The sequence below is a fragment of the Gossypium hirsutum genome, chromosome D12 (genome assembly GCF_007990345.1).
Source record: "Gossypium hirsutum isolate 1008001.06 chromosome D12, Gossypium_hirsutum_v2.1, whole genome shotgun sequence".
Classification (NCBI taxonomy): Eukaryota; Viridiplantae; Streptophyta; class Magnoliopsida; order Malvales; family Malvaceae; genus Gossypium; species Gossypium hirsutum.
Genome location: NC_053448.1, coordinates 5,605,536 through 5,614,223, shown reverse-complemented (window position 1 = coordinate 5,614,223; position 8,688 = coordinate 5,605,536).

Below are 8,688 nucleotides of genomic sequence, written 5' to 3'. Positions count from 1 at the left end.
CCACCCAATGCAGATGCAGCTTACAGATATCAAGGATGTACATACAAATATCTAAATACAATTCATAATCAAATAATACAGATCATTATCATTTAACAATTATCGCTTCAATTATACATACATATAATCAAATATTCAACCTTAAAATATCAGATATCAAGTTATACAATCTAATTCAAATTTTACGGACCCTATGGAAGGCCTACGTTCGATTCGAACGGCGCTTAAGGCCCTAAGGAAAATTTTAGCATTTTGGCCCACACGCCTATGTGGATTCACATGGCTTGAGTATCTGGCCCATGTGGCTTAAAATAGTGAGTTACACGACCTGGACACATGTCCATGTCCCTAGCCCGTGTGACTCTAAATCTAAAACAGTGAGTTACACAGCTTAGACACATGCCCATGCCCCTAGCTCGTGTGCCTCCAATTCAAAAACAGTGAGTTACATGGATTACCACACGGCTTGACAGATGACCGTGTGAGTCACACGGCCTACCACACGGCTTGGTACACATCCGTGTGGCATCGAGAACCATGTTTTTTGACATTTGAAACTTACAGAATCTCGGGTTTTCGTTACACACCTGATACGATTTTGGCGTAGAAGCAGTAGAGATGACCCCAAAACCTAAAAGCAACCATAAATTGTCCAATTACATGATTTAATCGAACTTACAAGGCTAATTAAACAATCAACTGAAACATGTTGAAAAATTCGACACAAACCCAACTAAAAAACTATCCACTCACCCTCATATGAACAACAATTTGTGAATTTAACTCGATGGAGGAATGATGCCATCACAATTCTCACCTAAAAGAAAGCCAATCAGAACTTAAACCAAAGAATTCAAACAACCAAGCGAACTTACTTCGACAAAATGGAAACAAATACCAATATACATTCATATCAACTTATGCAAATTTCTTGAAAATCGAAGACAACGAAAGATGAAGTTTCCCCATCGTAAGAGTAGAAAAAATATGGCAACACACAAGGGAAGAAAAATAAAGAAGAAGAAGAAGAAAAAAAATAAGAAAAAAGAAAAGAAATGAGGAAGAAGGAGAAAATAAAATAAAAGTCACGGAATTCAATTAACGTTTAAAATAAAAACTAACTATCCTAACGATTAAAAAAATAATATTTTCTTACTGCTTGCACAAAGACTCGAACACAAGATTAGAAAGTATACAAAAGCTTAACCATTGAACCAGTAGGCTCATTCTTAATATAAATTAACGTAGAAATAAATTAAAGTCAAGAGTTCAAAGGTAAAGGTTAAGTCAAAATAAACAGAGAAATTCCAAAAGGGAATACTCAAACCCTCGATCTTAAACACATAAGCAAAACACTTAACCACAAGTAAAAAGACTTAATTATTGATAAAATTTATAAAACAAATGTTCAAAATTTAGGGCGTTACACGACCCAAAAGTTGTGGCCGGATTTTGAATGTCACGTTAGCCATTGAAAATGGCCCAGTAAAATAATTAGGCTTTTGAAAAATTTTATTTTCTTAAAGTAAGTTGCTTATTTTACAGAAAACAAAAATGGACTTTACTTGAATTTATAAAATCATTAATTTATACTGAATTTAATTAAGATCCAATTAAACAAAAGCTCTTATTAATTTTGGAAACATGTTTGACTATTAATTTGTTATCCAGAGTTTCGAAAACCAGTTTTGCAACAGAAAATCTAGAGTTTATAATTTATTAATAGAACCCATCATTCCTAATTTTTAAAGATTAATTATTCGTTCATTATTAAATTATTTAATTTATCTAGTTTTGGTCACAATGTATGCAAATATCAAAATATCCCTGTAACAATACCCATGCCACAATTCATAAAATAAATTATTACAAATCTGAATAAAATAAAATTATAAAATTTAAAACTTATTTAGCAAAAATCGAGACGAGACCTTCGAATGTTGAGCTCGAGCCCTATCCTTGTGGATTACCTAAAAGATGTTAAAATAATGGGATAAGCTGCGAAGCTTAGTGTGAGATCAATAAAAAATAAATGGTGTACCCAATACCATAAAATCATTTGTGTTCTTTGAAATAACAAATAGAACAATATCACCAATGACCGTATTGTCAAAGTATACGAAATCATAGAATTCATGCAGATGTACATGAATTTCAATGCAATTTTCTTATCCATCCGTATGATACACACCATATCCAACTATACACACTATATCAGAAGGAGTCGTAGCTCATTATGGTTAAACCACCGGTAATAGAAAATAATTGCAGCTATACTGTCAATCAGATTGCATGGATAAACCACTAGAACAGTGTCGTGGACGAATCACGAAAACAATATGCGAACAAATCTCTAGAATCCAAACTGAACTCCAAAATTGCGGATTTACCGCCAGAACTCCATTAATTACAGATATACTAGTAAAACTCCATAGATCTCCTTTGTCTCTGATCAACCCAAACCCCGATGCAATGCGTAATGTCATTATATCATAATAGCATAATCAGATATGATACAATACAAAAACATGTCATAATTGCACAATTAATAATCAGAATAGTGGCATGCTTTATAGTCATACAAACAAGAGATATAGAAAATAACAACATGCTTAACATGTATTCAATGAAGCAGAACAGTGGGCATGTACTTAGGCAATTGAATTTAATCGGCACCCAAACAGTAGGCAGCACATTTAGATGGCAAACGATACATGGCTGAGCAACAAAATTGAAGCAAACTAAATTGCAAGCCAGTAACGAAGGTAACTAGTAGCAGCTAATTGGAGGCTGATCGATAAGTATTTGGTACAACAACATTAGCCGACCAACATGGAAAATAGCACACGCACATACACCGTTCACAATTGATTTAAATCTCATACCTCACTTACAATCCGTTGAACACTAACAATTGATCGGAGCACCACTACAATTGTCACATCCCAAAATTAGGGTTAGAAGGATCAAGGTTTGCAAGTTGAGTCAGTGGTTACTGTTAGATTTTTAAGTTTATTTTTGTGTCTTAGGGATAGAATGAGTTTACTGGTTCAGTGATGAGGTGTTAGCTTACCTTTAGCTCTCGTGTTTGAATCCTTGTGTGGGCTTAGAGGAAGTTATTTTTGGTTTCAACTCTAGAAAATCTGATAGGTTAGGATTTTGTTAAAATTTTATCTTATTTATTTTATTTTAATTTTTGAAAAATAAATCCCCAAAATTCCTCTCACGTCTCCCACTTCTTCTCATGTCTCCTTCTTTCACATTTTATTTTTTCCTCAATTTCAGATTTTGACCTTTCTTTTGCTATTGTGTTCCTTTTCCCCACCATTTTCTTTTTCAGTTTATCTTTGTTCTTTAGTTCTTTTCCTTTGTTTCGTCGTTAGTATACTTTAAATTCTAGTAATTTTGTGCCGCCCTTCGTTGTTTAATATCATTATCGATTTTCGTCTCTTTGGAGGTTCATCTGCTCTTTTGCATCTTCGTTCAATTTGGATTCGAATTAGGAAAAGCATAAATGTGCTATTTTGGGTGTTGATCGATTTTTATTTTAGTTCTTTTTATTTCGTCTTGATCGATTTCCCAATAGATTTTGTGTGTTCTCATAATCCAGGTTTAGATCGATTTTGTGAAGGTGCTTTGGTCGATTCTTAGTGCTTTAGAAGTGCGTTTTAGGTGTGTTTCTTGAACACTTGTAATTGAGGGTGAATTTTATGTTAATTATTGTGTTTTGTAGCAAATTTAAGTGTGGTTTTTGGACCACATAGGTGTGTACCGCACACGAGTAGTCCACATGGTCGTGTTCCACTTAAGAAAATTAGGTTAAATTTTTTGTCACACAGCCTGGGGTGAGTCACACAGGCTACCACACTATCGTGTGACCTTTTTTTGGGATTTTGTCAATTGCACATGACTTGGGGAGGTTTCACATGGCCTGAGACACGACTGTGTCTCCCCTGCTTCTAAATTGCATAATTGGTCACACGGGTGCAAAGAGTTACATTGTCTGCCCACACAATCGTGTACCCTTGTTATACTGTCTGAACCCTCCCACACGGCCGTGTGGTCCTATTTTTTTAGTTTTTTCCCTTTTCACAAATTGATCCATTTTAGTCCCCAAGTGATTCCTTATGTGTTTTAGCTTTTGTATGAATGAATGAGACACTAATACTGATTGTTGGTTGGTATAATACAGACTAGATATATTTTTATATGTATCTTTATTTTTAAGTTTTGTTATTTGGATAGATTGCTGTATGACTTTTTTATGCTGAATTCTTAATCGAGAACGTATGGATATGTTAATCAGTATTTATGCGAACTGCCGATTCTACTAATTTGTATTGGTTGCAAGTATGTTTCGGATTATTTAATTGAATGTGAGCATGTCTAACTCGGTATATTCGAACGTGTTTATATATTTGCATTAACATCATGGTTGGGATATGAACATGAAGTGAAGGAAGTGTGATTTGGCAGTTAAACTGCATTGATAATATTCAGTGGTAAATCTACCAAAATGTTGGCAGCTTGACTGCGTAACATTCGAGTGGCATGTGACCACTTTAAGGTGTGTATTGGTTGGGTGGGGCCACCATAACCTAAATTGGTGTGCAGTGGATGGAAGTGTCTAGTGTATCCTTATTGGTGTGTGATAAATGATGGAGATGGTGTGTAGCAGTTGGATAGGTGGGATTTTGTGTCATGTTACATTTGGAATGATTTGCTTATCTGTTTAGAGATAAAGTATCGTAATGCTCTAATTTGATTTGATTTCTGGCTATGGATAGAATATGGTTTTTCGTATGCTTAATCGACTGTTTGTTATTGAATTGGTTACTTTTGTTCTTGACTCACACTGAGCTTTATAGCTCACACCCTTAGTTTACTTTTTTCAAGTAACTCGTGTGGTTAGAATTCAGATGCAACAAATAAAAGATTTCGGAGTTTCACATTTTGGTTTGTTTTAAATAAAGTTCTTCTAAGATATAATTATTAAGGTTCAGTTGGATTTGTAAATAAATTTTAAGTGAGTTACGGTATGGGTTTCCAGTTTTGAGTTAGTTTTAGTGTTTCATGCATGGACATTTGTTATCGAGACTGTTGTTTTCTTTAATAATTGGTTAAGTTTTAAGTGACTGTTTATGGATTTTCAATCAAGGTAAAATGTCATATTTTTACATTGCAATACTGGTTTTGAAACTTCGGTTAACAAAATTTCTAAATTTGATTTGGCTACAAAGTTAATACATAAGTTGTTAATTTGTTTTTAAATTAATTTAAGCTATGATTAAATTAATGATGGTAAACATAAGATAAGTTTAATACTCGATTTTGTTAAACATGAGAAAAAATAGTTTTTGAAAAGAAATTAAGAAATTTGAACGGTGTTTTGTTTTGGGCCATTTTGGTGGCCAATGTGACCTCCAGGATCCGATCACAACTTCTGGGTTGGGTTTTGAGGTGTTACAACAACTCAGGTTCGTCTTGATTCCTTCCTAATCTGTAACTCAGACATGATAAACATACAACAAAATGATTAAAATTAGCCAATGAAACCTCTATGGCATTCGACCAACAATGATCAAGAAGGAAAACGAAATCTAATTGATTGAATCAACTTACGTTACACCGGTTTGAAGATCTATGTTAATAGTCGATCAATGAAAATGAATGCTCACTAACCATGCTAAGAGGGTTCGGCCAAAGGGTGAGAATAAGTACAAAATCAGCAACAAAGTAAGGGAAATAATGATGACAAGATGAGACTTAAATGGGGCGACATTGCAGAAATTATGAGAGCAACAAAAGCTTTAATGTGCAACAACTACAGAAGGATAAACGGACAACAATGGTGAATAAAAAATGAAAGTAACTTATGAACAAAATATTGATATTAAAAAGACAAGGATTCATCCAAATAAAGTAGAGAAGTGATAGGCAAAGGGGCAACACAAATATAAAATAAAAACTAGTGTTTTAGGCTGCAACAATGGTGGGTTATGGGAGAAGATTGAAGAAGAAGGGGGAAGAAAAAAATTGAAGGGGACGGCAAAGAGAGGAATAAAAAGAGTGAAAAAAAAATCAACAAATATTTAGTTTAATCTTTAAAAAAATTGATAATCTTTTTGATAAATCAGATAAAATCTTTAAATATTCAAGTTAGTCAGATTTTTCAGTGTTTAAGTCAGACTGAAATCTGAAAACTTGCTAGGGATGGACGACACAGGCTTAAAAGAAGCAGAATTTGCGAGCGAGGGGAATCAAACTCGAGTCTCAAGGATAACTTCACTAACTATTTATGTAACAGCCTATTTTTCAGTGGTGTCAGAAACAGTGGTTTCGAGACCACAAATTCGATGAGTGAGTTCGCATAATTAGTATTTGAATTATATCAGTCAATAATAGTTTTTATATCGAATTCTGATTTGAGGAATTTTAACTAACTGAATTAAAAGTTAGTATAAGTGACTTGATTCAAAAGTCAAGTGGTAATTGAAAACGAGGTATTAGGCCTCGTTTCTGTAATTTAAGGCTGTAAATATTTTTATTAAATATTTACAGGGTCGTATTATATGTGAATTGAAATTTGGTCTGGTAATTTTGATGATTTATTGCTCAATTACGGTAAAAGGATTAAATTGTAAAAGAGGTAACAATTAATTGCTTTTAATTTGAAAATAGTAAAGGGACCAAAATAGTAATTAAACCATGGTCAAAAAGTCCAAGCGATGGTGACATGATTAAATTCACTAACTTTTGGGCTATTTGCTCATTTTGTCCTAATTAGTTTAGGATTAAATTGAAATTAAGCTTGTTTAGTTAAAATTTAAAATAATTAAAGGACCAATTGTGCAATTAAACCCTCCTTAAATGGCCAAACTGTAAAATAGTGTGAAATTTTCTAGTTTTGTAGTTAATAGCTATTAGATTCTTATTAATTAGAAATTAAAGAAAAAAAAGACTAAATTGTAAAAACTATAAAAGCCAATTGCTATTATTTTAAAAGGTTTAATAGGGGGATTAAAATGGTATTTAATCCATAATTAAATACGGTGAACAATGGAGTTTGTTTTTAGTGTAAAAATATTTTAATTTTATATTTTAAACAATAAATAAATTAAGTTAAAAGGAGAAAAAAAGAAAAGAAATACAAATTATTACTTATGTTCTTCTTCCCCAAACCGAAACCACCATTTCTAAGACATAAGAGGTTTGGCCAAGCTTAGGCCCGTCAATTTGGTGAGTAAATTCCGTCCGTTTTTAGTAATTATTATGTTTTTGAGCTCGTATTAGCTTAATCTAGCTAACTTGGGGACTAATTTGTAATATTATCAAATGTTTTAGATTATTCCATTGATGATTTTAGTATATTTTTGAAATTTTATGATAGATTATTAAGCTTGGTTGTTAAATAGGACTAATTTGTAAAGTAGTTTTTGTTAATTTTAATGTAAATGACTAAAATGTGAAAGCAATAAAATTGCAAGGACTTGGTGTGAAATAACAAAATTAGGGACTGTAGAGTGGTATTGAATAATTCGGATGAAATTAATTGTGGTTAAAAATGGTTAAATTGCAATTTTTGAGCTTAAGGACTAAATTGCATAAAAGTAAAATATTGGGGGTAATTTCGTAAAAATGTCAAAAAAAGAGTTAATTGCATAAATGAGTTAATTTTCCTATTGGAATTAGTGAATTGAATGAAATTATTATTTTAGATCAATAATGATGAGAAAATCAAAGAAAAAAGAAAATTATCGAATAGTCCCTGTACCTTTATCATTGCTGTAATTTAGTCAGGTAAGTTTGTATGTTATTTATACTTCTAATGATTCTTATATTCCATGATAATATAATTTTTTAAATGCTATATTGTACGATAGTATGTCCTTGAAAACGAAAAATAGAATACTAATTATACTGAATGATTTGTTCAAACGAGCAATATCCACTGATTATATTGAATGTTTGCTCAAACGAGCATTATCCACTGATTATACTGAATGTTTGCTCAAACGAGCATTATCCACTGATTATATTGAATGCTTGCTCAAAATGAGCATTATCCACTGATTATGCTGAATGCTTGCTCAAACTAGCATTATCCATTAATTATACTGAATGCTTGCTCAAATAAGCATTATCCACTGATTATGCTGAATGCTTGCTCAAACGAGCAATATCCACTGATTATGTTGAATGCTTGCTTAAACGAGCATTACCCACTGATTATGCTGAATGCTTGCTTAAACGAGCATTACCCACTGATTATGCTGAATGCTTGCTCAAACGAACATTATCCACTGATTATACTGAATGCTTGCTCAAACGAGCATTATCCACTGATTATACTGTATAAGATTTTCTATATCGATGATTGGACACGAACACTGAAATAATGCTTTGAATATTATTTTTTTTGATGGAAGTTGTGATTGTCAGGAATTTCATTGTCTAAATGCAAAGTTTGATTTATCATGTTAAGTGGGTAAAAATTTATTGATAATTCACACGAACTTACTAAGCTTTATGTAAGCTTACCTGTATTTGGTTCATTTTTGTAGATTACGTTATTGAGGACTCGAAAGATCGGATCAACATGAGAAATCACACTATTTGGTATATATGGCATGAAATAGGACCCTTTTGGATATGTTGTATTGTTACTTAGTTTTGTGCAAGTTTACA